Here is a 15,037-nt window from a genome sequence, read left to right as displayed (position 1 = left end):
CTCCGCCACTGAAATAGCACCTGAAATACAGGAACCAACTGCGAATACAATTATGTATGTTCTTAAAGTGCACCGTGCACGTAGTATATTAACAAAACTATTTAATCTCCAAACAAGTTGCAGTTACAATGATAGTACTTAAAGTGCAGGGTGCCTACAAAAATTACAGTAGTATTTGCATACAAAAATCCAAAGTCTTATAATAATGTGTGTTCACATCTGGTGTGCTTTAAGAACACCTAATTGTATTTGGTTTCTGTATTTCTGGTCAGTTTACTCCGCAGTGCCCCCCTTGTCATTGGAACTGATATAGCACCCAGCAAAACTGAGGTGTCCAAAGCAGGCTTTGAAGTGATAAACTGAGGGGTGACTGACAGACAGGGATCAGCTTGTGCACCACCACGCAGCTCTGACCACAGGTTGTGGACTGCAGGGAGGGCTTACCAAAGACACCCTCTTAGCAATAGGTTACGGACCATCAGGTGGTTCTGCCTGACCACCATAAATATTTCTGGGTCAAGGGAAAAAACATAAAAATGATAGAGTACATTTTGTAGATATGCAGGGTCCCAGGTTGCATCTCCAGTTAAGGGATCCCTGATAGTCGATATTGGGAGAGACTTTCTCTGTGGTTGCCTGGAGGACCATTGTGGACCTAGCCAGATCAACCGTATTGAGTTCAGTGGGCCAAGAGTCACTCTGTGCCCCCTCTTTGCCTTCTCCCAGTTCTACAAGATTTGGGGCAGACACAGAGTGCCAGAACTGAACTGTCCCCAAGAGAAACAGTTGGGGACAGTTCAGTTCAGTTCTCTTGGGGACAGTGCCTGAACTGTCCCCAAGAGAAATATACCCTTATCACACAGTGCAGTGGTCTTCAACTGAGAGTCAAACTACATGAGACGCCAGACATGTTCTTCACGTAATAGCCAGTTTGGTGTAGTGGTTAAGAGTGGCAGGACTCTAAACTGGGGAACTGGGTTCGATTCCCCACTCCTCCACTTGAAGCAGCTGGGTGACCTTGGGTCAGTCACAGCTTCTCAGAGCTCTCTCAGCCCCACCCACCTCACAGGGTGATTGTTGTGGGGATAATAATAGCATACTTTGTAAACTGCTCTGATTGGGCATTAAGTTGTCCTGAAGGGCAGTATATAAATCAGAAGTTATTGTTATTCACATGTTGGGTCTCACAAGCTTACCTGGGAGGGATAGTCTTAAAAAAAACCCAGCCACTCAATGTGATTCTTAGCTGGGAAGAATCGCAACTGGAGGGACTCTCTCTCTCTCTCTCTCTCTCTCTCTCTCTCTCTCTCTCTCTCTCTCTCTCTCTCTCTTTCTCTTTCAAAAATCCTCCAGCAGCTCAGGATTGGTGGGGGGTACAACGACGTAACAGGAGGCAGGAAAAAAAGCTGAAGTTTTTTGCACACACAAGAGAATCCCAGTTCCTCTTATTGTTCTTCTCCCAGTGGGCAATCGCATCGTGGATTTTCTCTCGGCTTTTTTCCTACCTCCTGTTCCATCCCACGCACTCCCCACCCCGCTGTCTCCGAGCTCCTGAAGGAAAACCAAGCCGAGTGGATTTTCTTACAAAGAACAGCTCCTCGACTGGAGAGATTCTCTCTTTTATGAGCCAAAACACATGAGAAGAAATACCTAGATTCAGCACATGTTCTCTTACCTCAAGGTTTGCCGGGATCTGTAGGCGTCCTGGAAGCTTAAAGTTTAGCATTTACAGAGCAGCACGGAGGGAAATACAGGTGCCTGAATTTCCCTTCCCCTTCCTGCTGCTCTGTAAATGCTAAACTTGTTCTCCTACCTCAAGGTTTGTTGGGAAGTGTAGGTGTCTTGGCAGCTTAAAGTTTAGCATTTACAGAGCAGCAGGAAGGGGAAAGGAAATACAGGCGCCTGTATTTCCCTTCCTGCTGCTCTGTAAATGCTAAACTTTAAGCTTCCAGGACGCCTACAGATCCCGGCAAAGGTAAGGTAAGGTAAAGGTTCTCTTGAGGTAAGAGAACACGTGCTGAATCTAGGTATTTCTTCTCGTGTGTTTTGGCTCTAAAAATCTATTGAGAGAGAGTCCCTCTAGTTGCAATTCTCCCTGGCTGAGAATCACAGAGTGGCTGGGTTTTTTTTAGAAAACTACACTTCCCAGAGAACCTTGCAGGACCAGACATGCACCCACATGTCTTGTGTAGTTCTACTCTGAGTCTATGGTCACCAAACCAAGGTTATATGCAAGTTAAAATGCCTCAACTCCCCCCCTCATCCAGGGAACCACAAGACAAAACCAGACAAAGCTATCAAGAAACTGATTCAAATGGCCACCACACAGTTGTTGGTGGTTGTTCCACACACAAGCCATGAAATGAGCCAGCAAATTGTCTAGCGCAGGACTGAGTCGTTGCCAGGCCCTCCTTCCACAGTGGTTTTCTAGTGATTGACACAGAAGCACAATCTCAAACAATCAAAAGCAGAGTTGTCGCAGAAATTTCAGTCAAAATGAAACGTAATGCAAATTGTGTTTGTGCGGGGTGGGGGGGGTGGGGTGTCTGTACAGGCAAGATATGAGAAGAATTTCAATGGAGGATCAGAGTTTTTTAAGGAAAGAAAAAAGGACTCATGGGGGGGGGGGGGCTCTGCTTAGCCCTTTCCCGCTCCTAGGTTTAGCTTAAATGAACATTTAACGTAAATGTGTAAGTTCCTCTTCAAGCAGCACATTTGAGGAATTTTGAGGGAAACAGTTTCTCAGAGGCCGTTTCCACACTACTTAACTTCATCCGGAACGCTGCGGAACGTAGCGAAAAAACCACGGAAGATACCATCTTCTCGCAAGTTTTGCGCGATGCCGCGCAAGAAGTCGCTATCTTCCGCATTTTTTTCATGACGTTCCATGGCATTCCGGATGAAGGTAAGTAGTGTGGAAACGGCCAGAGAGGGCTTTTGTACAGAGGGTAGCACAATGGCTAAGAGACTGTGCTGTAAATCAGGACGTTCCTGGTTCAAATCTCTCTTCTGCCATGAAGTCACCGTTTGCGCCTCCTAAGCAGAATTACTCCTTAAAGACTATTGACTCTGATGGGCTTAGGAGGTTACTTTGCTTAGGATCTTACGCAAGCTGCTCTCTCCCATCCTCAATCACCATCACCCCAACTAATCTACAATACAACAACACCACTCACCTACCTAACAGGGTTGTTGTACATGAAGTTTTTTCACCGCTGGAAAGCCCATACAAATGTGAAGTATTCCTATACCTAATTGAAACCAAGTGACTAATTCTGGGATAAAGTAGTAAGGCAGGCTGCACTTGGAGCATATATGGCAGACAGACCAAGAGAAGCATTCACATCAAACTAAAAGGAAACACCAGAATCGGGAGTTTATAAAGGACGGTCACTCCATACCCAGGTTGTTATCTGCAGACCTAAAGTGTCTGCAGTTTCTCACGAACTTCTCATGCCTCTGGGAGCTATGTAGGAGTCTTCATAGTGCCTCTTAGCACTAGCAAATAGGTTGGGTAGCAACGTGGAAGCTGCTTCTCACTAAAGGAACATCTCCTTTGCATGTAGAAGGTCCCAGGTTCTATTCCCTATTCTATTTCTATCCTATTTTTCTACTCATTTTCCTTCTACCAGGAGATCACCAACGACTGCACAAATTAGATCTTCCACAACAAGATGGGCTAGGGCAGGGCTTTTTTTCTGGGAAAAGAGGTGGTGGAACTCAGTGGGTTGCCCTCAGAGAAAATGGTCACATGGCTGGTGGTCCCGCCCCCTGATCTCCGGACAGAGGGGAATTGAGATTGCCCTCCGCGCTGCTGGAGCGCTGTGGAGGGCAATCTCAACTCCCCTCTGTCTGGAGATCAGGGGGCGGGGCCACCAGCCATGTGACCATTTTCAAGAGGTTCTGGAACTCCGTTCCACCGCGTTCCAGCTGAAAAAAAGCCCTGGGCTAGGGTGAGAACTTTATAGTTCTCAAAGTTCTCACACTCCAGCTTAGGTCCAGGGTCTTAGAAGAGTACCCATTTATAACTTTAAAAAAAAACAATGTTTCTTTTTTAATCATTGAAAATTTTGTTGGTAGTACTTATTAGGCACTAGTGAATGTCTCCTCAATTCATATTTTGGTGGAAATCCATTTTTTAAAACCACCACTCCTGGGTCCTTTGGAAAATCCCAAATCTTCCAGAACTGGAATCACTACTGTACAAAACACATGTAAGAATAACAGGGTTCTAGCACTGGGGAGGCACACCTGCTCACCTCAAAAACAATTTTTTTTAAATCTAGAATTTCAGATTTTCTCCATTACACTTTATGGCAAAACTGCACGCATGCCAAATTTCTCCTTTGAAGCAGGTCCAGAAAATAGTTCAAGGGGCTTATAGCTTTCTTCCTTCTCCATAATCAAGAGCTGATTATCACATTCAGTGTTTAACATGGTACAGGCCACACTTAAAGACTGTACCACTTCAAACCTGAAATGTAAGGGCCCGTTCTAGAGAAGCAGGCATTTAAGTACAGTGAGATTGCTTGGAAAATGTCTAAGAGAGCTATGAAGGGGCAGTGATTCACAGGCTGGACTAGATAGGAGACATAAATCTCATGGGTGACTTGTAGGCTTGCCATTCCCCTGCCCGGGGCGGGGGATCTCCTGCTCCTGCACTCCACAGCAGGCCCGTTTCAGGCCCTGTGGGGGGCAATTCAGCCCTTTAGCGAGAATGGGAGCATTCCCAGGCCCCCTTTGACCACGTGATGATGTCACTTCCCAGAAGTGACATCATCACACCAGCTGGGAGTGTGCACGTGCTGCACACATACGCTGTGCACATGCACGTGAAAAGAAGAGGAGGAGAAGTAGGAGAGGTAAGAGCAGGGGTCATTTCGTAGAAAAAGACCTGGAGAAACTCATTAGCATAACTCATTAGCATATGCCACATCTCTTGCCATCACTGGAAGTGTGTCATTAGTGTAACTGATTTGCATATGCCACACCCCTTGACATCACCTATTCTGGCTGTTTTGAACCCAATCCTGGCCATTCAGGGCTGAAATTGGGCCCAAAACGGCAAAAAGGGGGCTGAAAAGGTGCCCAAAATGGTCAGGATCGAGCCACTGATGAGTCGGAGAGTGATCCACCACCCGTCAGAGGCCTGATCCGGGCCGTTTCAGCCCAAATCCAGGCTAAAATGGGCCCCAAATGGCTGTCAGGTGGGTGGGGCCACCTGACATGTGACCTCTTTGGGGAACTGCCGGAACTGTGTTCCTGTGCATTCCCCCTCGAAATGAGCCCTGGGTAAGAGCCAGCATCCCAATCTCCCACTGGGAGTGTGAAGGGACGTGCCAACCCTAGTGACTTGGGATCCATCACTCACCACTTCACAGGGTTATTGCAGGGACTGAATTGGAAGAAGGGACAACCACATATGCTGCCCTGAGCTCCTTAGAAGGCCATACAAATGTCAAGCAGAATTGTCAGCAGTGCCCTCGTTCATCTTCTGTTCCCAAGACTCTTGCCCGGAATGTCATGAAAATGTGTGGTGTAGACCAGACACGAGAGGCTTATTAAAAGAGCCATCTGGGCTACTCTAGCCGCTGGGGAGAGAAACCTTGATAGATTTTCCTTATGTGCCCAAGTGAAGAGCGTCATTTGAAAAGGATGGACAGAGATGTATGCCACCAACCCTCATCGACTGTCAGAGACAATTGACAATGGATTTTAAAAGCAACGAACTGCAAAAATGCTCTCAGTTTCAAAATAGTTGCCAAAGGTGTAGGCTAGTGTTGGCCACCCATGTCTGATGCTATTGTTTTTTAAAGAAATATCTATGCTTACAAATAAATATCTAATAGTTTGTACGTTCTTTGTACACGTCGCCACTGTGCTTATGGGGGTTGTGTGTAAAAGATGCATGGCTGGAGGCGGAGTTTCTGCAACAAAGGCGTGGCTTGAGGTGAGATATCTGTGGCCTAGGCGGGGCCAGCATCTGCGGCACCCCTTGCGGACTGATGAAAAGATTAGGCAGAGCCTCCATGTGGGGTCCCCGGACTGGGTTTAATTAGGGATGCTGCCTTCCTCACAAATAGGGTTGCCACCCCGCAGGTGGTATCTGGAGATCTCCCGGAATTACAACTGATCTCCGGATGACAGAGATCAATTCCCCTGGAGACAATGGCTGCTTTGGAGGATCAATCCTATGGTGTTATACCCTGTTGAAGTCACTCCCCTCCCCAAACCGCACCTTCTCCATGCCCCCCCCCCCAATCTCCAGGAATTTCCCAATCTGGATCTGGCAACCCTACTCACAAATAACCTTCTCGTAAATTGAACACGGCCTGCTTGCAGTGACCATTTCCAGGCAAATCAAGTACCCTAAACTATCCAATTGCTGATCTGTTCACAATTTAAAAGGGGCTGTTGTTTGAATAGCTTTACAATGTGAGAGCTGAAGCCATTTGTTATCTCATAGACAGCCAACCAGTAGCCACAGAATTTCCTGGGTTGGTGAGGTTGATGGGAACTGTAGTTTTCTTGGCTTTTCTATTCCATTTGGTAGGCTATGAAAATGTCAAGGCCCACCAACCTCACAGGAAGATAGGGTTGCCAGCTTCCAGGTAGTATAAAAGAAGCAGGCGAGTTCTGACAAAGGTTAGCAAACAAAGGAATTCAACACCACCTAACGACAACCACTTCAATTGTAAACATTCATATAATCAATACAGTAATGACAAATTGCCAATATATGTGCAGTTCATACAATATTCAATATCCATTCATAATTCAATGTTGTATCAATACATGTATACAGTCTTCGTTGCAAGACCCATAAAGTGCTCAGTGCTAGTAAAACAACTAGTTAATCATCCACAGCCATATAGCTTCCAACTATAAGTCTGTAAGCAGCATGATTCAATCAGATACAATTCAATACATCAATATGAATGGCCAGGGGAGCACTATAGGTCATGAATCATGTAGAAAACATGATCTCCAGGAATTACAACTGGTCTCCAGGCCACAGAGATCAGTTCACCTGTAGAAAATGGCTACTTTGGGAGGGTGGTCTCTACGGAATTATGCCATGCCAAGGTCCTTTCCCTCCCCAAACCCCACTTTCTCCAGGTTTCACCCCCCAGATCTCCAGGCATTTTCCAACCTGGAGCTGGCAACCCTAGCTGAGGTCCTTCCCCTCCCCAAACCCGGCTCTGCAGGCTGCACCCCCAAAATCCCCAGGAATTTCTCAACCTGGAGTTGGCAACCCTGCAGGAAGAACATACTGTGGACGACGGGAGCACAATTGACAGAGTGACCTAAGCTCCAAACAAGGTTTATCCTGCATTTCAACTGTGCTTGTGGCTTACGTAGGAGTGAATGAGGCAGGGAAGGGAGCGCACACCTCTGTGCGTATTATTGTGTGCATGCATATCTTTGCTGAGCATCCCATCAAAAACTCTCATGTGCCCATTGAACATTTTTGAATGTTTGACGGTGTTGCTGGCAAAATTGCTAGCAATTTCAGGACAAACACAGGCATGTTTGCCCAGTGTGGTGTAGTGGCTAGAACGATGGGCTAGAATCTGGGAGGCCCAGGAATCAGACCCTGCTCTGTCATGGAAGCTTGCTGGGTAACCTCGGAACAGTCACGTGCTTTCAGCCTATCCTACCTCAACAGGTTGTTGTGAAGAAAAAATGGAGAACAATGTAAGCTGCTTTGGGTCCTGATTGGGGAGCAAGATGGAGTAAAATAAATGAGCTCTTAGTTCTAATCAATTGGGGGAAATATTTCAATGTGCTATTAATTGCCGTGTTTCCCCTAATTGTTTAGCCTCCTTCATGTATGTGTGCACACCAGGGGCCATTTCGTAGAAAAAGAGCTGCAGGAACTCATTAGCACAACTCATTAGCATAGCTCATTAGCATATGCCACACCCCTTGGCATCACCAGAAGTGTGTCATCTGGTTTGCATAAGCCACGCCCCCTGACATCCCTATCCTGGCTGTTTGGGCCCCAGTCCAGGCTGCAATGGGCCCAAAATGGCTGAAAACCAAGTGGGCAGGGCCACCTGACATGTGACCTCTTTGGAGAACTACCGGAACTGCGTTCCTGTGCGTTCCCCCTCAAAATAAGCCCTGGTGCACACCCCAACATCACCACACTGGAGTAGTTTCCCAGGGATATACATGGAGCCATATAGGTAGATCCAGTCCGAAGGGCCTTTCCCCCAACAGCGCCCGGCCCTGCCACATGGACACTGCATTCAGACATACGCACTGCAGTTCTGTCAGGTCGCTCCCCAGGAGATGCGTTCCAACATAGCTACAGATGTGGGCGGGCTGCCTTTGTTTTATGTGGTGTCATGCATGCCCTGACCTAGATAGCCCAGGTGAGCCTGCCATTGCAAGGGCAGGCAATGGCAAACCACCACTGTTAGTCTCTTGCCATGAAAACCCCACCAGGGGTCGCCATAAATCAACTCTGACTTGAGGGCAATCTCCACCACTACCATCATGCATGCCCATATTATTTTGGGTTGCCGTGTTCCCCAAATCTGGGACCCCCAATTTGTACATTATACACGTTTTTGTATACCAAGCACATTAATGGGTGCGCCGCTCATTGCCCAAGAGACACTTCCGATCTGTGTCAGGCCCTACTGTGAAGAGTTGGGAGGGAGAGAAGCAGGGGAAGAATCTTTTGACCTTATTCTTTTGCTCGTGCCAGGATTGGCTCAGAATTTCTTCTCAGGCAGTGGCAAAGCTTGTCGAGGAGAGATTGAGCAAGCGTATCAAGCAGAGTTGCGGGAAGATGGGGATTGTTTCTTGCTGAACAATTGGGCAGGGTACAGCCTGCCTATTTGCTTCCTGTCTCTGGGTCTACGAGGGATGGAGTTTTGTTTTGTTAAATGAAAGCTGAGAAAATGGATCGACTAGTGGCCCCATATTGGCGGCATAATCAGAAACTGGAGAAAACTCAGGCAGCTGGACCACGTGGAAGCCTTAATGTTACAATACTGAGCAGGGCTTTTTTTCCTGCTGGAACACGGTGGAATGGCGTTCCAGAACCTCTTGAAAATGGTCACATGGCCGGTGGCTCCACCCTCTGAACTCCAGACAGAGAGGTGTTTAGATTGCCCTCCATGCTGCTGTCTAAACTCCCCTCTGTCTGGAGATCAAGGGGAAGGGCCACCGTCCATGTGACCATTTTCGCTGAGGGCAATTTAAACTTTTAAAAACTTCCCCCGCCCCTGTTCCAGCTAACCCAAAGTGACGTCATTGGCCCTGGAAGCGTGCACACACTTTGCGCACGTACATGTGGTACCAGGGGCACCACCTCCCGCCAAGAGTCGCCCCCTGTGCTGGCAACCCACTGAGTTCCACCACCTCTTTTCCCAGAAAAAAAGCCCTGATACTGAGCCACAAGAGCTGCTGTTTGTAAATGGTGTTGCAGCCTTGCCATGAGGGAGCGTGCACGTATGCATATGTGCTGTCAAGTCACAACTGACTTAATGACGACTCCAGCAAGGGGCTGTCAAGGGGCTGAGAAGCAGAGGTGGTTTGCCTCTTCCTCGGCAGAGTCTTCCTCGGCGGTTGCCCATCCAAGTACCGATCATGCTTAGCCTCCAACATCTGACAAGTTCGGGCTACACCCTGCCCCCTTCCTTCCAGGCCGTGATGGAGAGCCACTCAGAAATCCAACACCCAAAACCTACACAGCTGGGAACAAGAAAGCAAAGTTGATCTAGAAGCAGATTGACAGCCACATAAAACCTTCACTAGAAATAGTCAAGAGAATTGACGCAGAAAGAATACTTGCCCAACAAAAGGCGGCTTGGTCGGGCAGGTAGTTTGCAGCCATCAGTAGTTAACATTAATAAACATCTCTGCGCGTGCTTACAAAACAGCTGTCTCTGAGTGCCTGCTGTGCTGAACATTGACTGTGCATGCGCATAAACTCACTGAGACAGAGAAGAACTTTTGTGGAAAATGGGGCTCAACTTAGAACACAGCTAAACATTATGAACAGATTCATGCTGTATAACAGGTAATTACCAGCTCTGGCGCCATTACTAACGATGACCATCTGTTGCAGGCAACGTCTGGTTGAGCGAGCAACTCTGTGTACAGAAACATATCCTGTTTAATCTCTTTGGATTCTGTATGTTTTTGATTGACGCATACCTGTTAGATGAATGGGAAAGTATCATTACGTTCCAGGCGTGATTCGCTCACTTCATCTGATTTGCTCAATGCCTACGACAGTGATCTTGTAAGCTCAGCAGGCTTTGTGCGTTGACCTAGTGTTTTAAACAAATAAATGGAACAGTATACGTCTGTAGCATGGAGTTTTGCCAGCTTTCTTTCTCTCTCTGCCCAACTCACCCATCATCAAAAGCTGCTCTTGGAATTCAGCGATGATCATGAAAGGTGATTGAGAGACGGAAACTCTCAATCAAGCTTTCAGGATGTACAAAGCATTAAGGTGGTATTCACATGGGCATGCATGCTACCTAAAATCCTCACACCCCAAATGCCCACAAACATGCCCTCCCACCCCAGATTTGTAGATCAGCCCTTAGAGGGACTGTATGGCTCCCTTAACAAGCGTAGGTTTAGGGGTTAGCATGTTTTGGTAGGACAAGCAAAAACGGAGGGATGAACTAGACTTTTTTAATCAAACGGGGGCTGGGTTCCTCAAGGCTGACACTTTTTCTGCACAGCAGCTGCAGAGAACAAATTTTTGAAGCACCACAAAAGGCCAATTGGGATCAGGAGCCCCCTTCAGGGAGAGAAGGGCCCTCCCCCAGTACACCATTTTCCAGAGGCAAAACAATCCAGGGGGAAAGTTATTTGTCCCATTTTGGAGCAGCTGGATTGAACTAAATCCGGCTCCTCCTGCATAGCTTTAAAAATTAGTTCCCTACAGCTGCTGTATAGTTATGGGGGAAGCGTGTTAGCTAGCTGAAGGGCCAAGCTAGAAGTGACGAATTACACTTGAATGGCAAGAGAACAGACTGAGAGCCAAGCTACAAGTGAGGAATGACACTTGCCTGGCAAGTGAACAGACTCATGTGTATTAAGTGCATGGCAAGTGAACAGGGAGGAATACACGTGAGTCTGTTCACTTGCCAGGCAAGTGTCATTCCTCACTTGTAGCTTGGCTCTCACATGTATTCCTCCCTGTTCACTTGCGCTCCACTCGCACTCCAGTCAATCACGTAGCTAGTGAACAGGGAGGAATACATGCAGGTCTGTTCTCTTGCCGTTCAAGTGTAGTTCGTCACTTCTAGCTCGGCCTGAAGCCATACCTAATTTGGCCCTGAGGCAGGCACTCCTTGGCGTTCCTGCAGAAAGTGGCACATGCCCAAGCGTAGTTCATCATCATCACAGCAAAGGCAGCGGCAGGAGCTTTTTCCTGGCATGCAGATGCAGTCACTTCCTGCTCCAGGTGCAGTGGCTGAACGTGCAAGATTTCAGCCTGAAAACAAAGGATGAAGTCTGTCTGGAAGAGGGAGCACGGTTCCTGGGGCTCTTTTTTTAATAAAAAAAGGCATGGTGGCTTTTTAACAGCTACGAGTGCTGATCGTAACACAGCAAGGTACCAAGAATCTAGTTCACTGAAAGGAGAACACTGTTTTAATACTATGGCACCAGATGATCAGCAGTGCTGTGCAGTGGCTACAGCATTAAACTGGGGAGATCCAGGTTCCAGTCCTGACTTGACCCTGTAGATCATCAGCCACTTTGGGACAATAACATTCACCCTGCCCACCCTCTGCTTAACTATCCTCACAATATTTTTATTTATTTATTTCATCATATTCATATCCCACCCTCCCGGCAAGCAGGCTCAACTGCAGTAAAAACATACAGGTTAAAATGCATTAAAACATCATCATCAGAATACATCAGTTTACAGAATACATCAAAATACATCAAAACCAGCCAGCATGGCGTCTGCTATCATATTCCAGGTAGGCTAAAACAGAACCAGAGTTTCAGTCAGACATACAATTAAATTATTACGGTCATTGACCAGTAAACAATGTGAAGGGAAGCAAGTAAATAACGATTAAGAAAACAGTGACGTTAAAACAGAATACATCCCCATATAAACAGAGGTTTAAAATTTCAAATATTCGAAAAATTAAGTTAAAAATTGAAGATACAATTAAAACCTATCTATACTTCATTATCTCTTTCCTAATTCGGTAAACTGACCATCCAAATTTCAAGCAGGAGCAGAAAAGAAAATAATCAACAAAGTCTACAAAAGTCAAAATCAAAAAGAGTCCAGTAGCACCTTTAAGACTAACCAATTTTATTGTAGCATAAGCTTTCGAGAATCACGTTCTCTTCGTCAGATGCATGATACAGAGACTGGTCAAATACAGAAGAGGAGGGAAAGAAGGGGAGGAGAGACAAGAGGCAATTGGGGGGGGAAGGGGGAGGGTGCAATCAAAACATTCCTTTGCTAGTATATGTAAACATCTCCTTTTAGTGTGTGTATCAGTTGGCTTCAAAGGAGTTTGCCCTGTTAGTTTGTAGCAGCCAAACAGCTAGACCATCCAATTCCAATGCAGTATGAGCCTTCGATAACCACAGCTCTCCCTGCCAGATGCATCTGACAAAGAGATCTGTGGTTCCCGAAAGCCCACGCTTATCGAAGGCCCACAGTGATGAGGTGGTGAATCAAAAGATCATGATCGACAGTGTCAAATGCCACTGTAAGATCTGAAAGTAACAACTGTGCTGCCCTACCCCAATCCAGGTGACGACATAGATCATCTGTGAGAGTGACCATCGCTGTCTCTGTCCCATAGCCAGGGTGGAAGCCTGACTGAAATGGGTCCAGGACAGAGGAATGCTCCAAGAAAATGGAGTTGTTCCACCACAGCCCTCTCAATTATGTTGCCCAGAAATGGTAAATTCGAAACTGGGCAGTAATTGGTTGGATCAGTAGGATCCACAGATGGTTTCTTCAGTAGAGATCTAATTTGGTGTAGTAGTTAAGAGAGTGGCAAGGCTGTAATCTGGAGCGCCGACTCCTCTTAAAGCCAGCTGGGTGACCTTGGGTCACTCATGGCTCTTTCAGAGCTCTCTCAGCCCACCCACCTCACAGGGTGATTGTTGTGAGGATAATAATAATAACAGACTTTGTAATCCGCTCTGAATGGGCATTAAGTCATCCTGAAGGGTGGTCTATAAGTCAAATACTGGAAGCAAAATCTTTTCTATATGTACACAAAGTTTGGACCAACAAAGAAGAAAAAGAAATAAAGCTGACATAAGTGCCACATCGTAATAAAAAATGCAGGACATTTACTAAACAAATTAATATTCCCATTAAGGTCTTTCTAAGATAGGAAAAGCTTTATCTGTTCATCTTTTGTTTGCTTCTCACGTACCAAGTAAAGGTGCAAAATTTCTCTCTCCTTTAAGCAAGAACAGAGAATGTAAAATTCCAATGAAACAAACCACCGAATCTTTGAACGCCCTAGTGTACCATTAGATGGTGCTGGTGGGCATCCGTACTCAATTTTGGAAAACGGAGGTGCATCTGAAGATGTGGAAATGATACATCATCTCTTCGGAACCTATCTATGGAGTATTCACACACACGTGCACATATAGGCTGATTCCGCGCACGTTGGATAATGCACTTTCAATGCACTTTATCAATCGTTTGAGGTGGATTTTTTGTTCCGCACACAAAAAAATCCATTCCAAATGATCTATAAAGAGGATTGGAAGTGCATTATCCAATGTGTGCGGGATCACTCATACTGACCTAACACACTGATGATCCCATGATCTTCAGATGTTATCTGTACAGAAAACAAAAAAAAATCATTTGTTAAATTTCAGGTATGTTGCAGCTGGATCCAACAAATCCATTCTGCAGGTAGGGGCACTTTCCTCTGAAGGAAGTTTTTCCCTGAGGCAAGAGGTTTAGGAAACTTCCACCAGAGGAAATACCAGGAAATACCATAAAAACTTAGACTAATTTTGTATTAGACTGCTAAGGTTCCTCCAGAGCAGAAAGAGGTGGCAAGCTGCCATGATGTCCTAATGCAAAAGCCAGACATAAACGATACGTTATGTAGTACCCTTTAAAAGACCAACCAAAATTCAGGGGGCATCCCTTGCGCTCCACTTGCACTCCACTCGATCACTATGGGCCAAGCTAGAAGTGACGAATTACACTTGAATGGCAAGAGAACAGACTCACATGTATTCCTCCCTGTTCACATCCCTTGGATTTCGTAATCAGAATGGATATTAAAAACTAAAAAGGGGGAGGAGAGAAATCATTTAGGATATAACTTAACACCATGTCCTGAAAGATGTTTCACTCACTTTCTGATTTTTAACATCCAGCCTGATGAAGAACTCTAGGGGGTGCGGAAGTTTGCACACTGTTTGACGTCACTTTCTTTGGTCATATTAAAAAGGTACAAATCAGAGAGCTCTAAGGGAGCCTAAGGGTCATCTACTCCAACCCTGCAGGAAATTCACCGCTACCCAACCCCACTCCCCCCGTGACCCCTGCTCTATGCCCAGAGGAAGGCAAGAAATCTCCAGGATAACTAGCCAATCTGACCTAGAAAAAAAACCCTTCCTGACCCTAAAGTGGTGATCGGCATTACCTTGGGCACATAAGAAAGGACCACGAGAGCCTCGCACCCGCTCATCTGTTCCTGCTTTCCCTCTCACAATCTGCCTAAATTTGTACTGAGTCATAGAATCAGCACTGTCAGATGGCCATCTAGTCTCTGCTTAAAAGCCCCCAAAGAAGGAGAGCCCACCACCTCCACCGAGGAACTGCTGTTACTGTCAGAAGATACTAATGTTTAGCCAAAAGCTCTATTGGTTTAATTTTAACCCATTGGTTCTGGTCTGACCTTTTCAAGCAACAGAAAACAATTCCACCTCATCCTCTATGTGATAGGCCTTCAATATTTGAAAATGGCTATCATATCACCTCTCAGGTGTCTCCTCTCCAGACTATACATACCTGATGTGTTTGTTTTTTTTTTTT

This window comes from Eublepharis macularius, chromosome 14 (genome assembly GCF_028583425.1).
Source record: "Eublepharis macularius isolate TG4126 chromosome 14, MPM_Emac_v1.0, whole genome shotgun sequence".
Taxonomy (NCBI): Eukaryota; Metazoa; Chordata; class Lepidosauria; order Squamata; family Eublepharidae; genus Eublepharis; species Eublepharis macularius.
Note: the sequence above shows the minus strand (reverse complement) of the source record.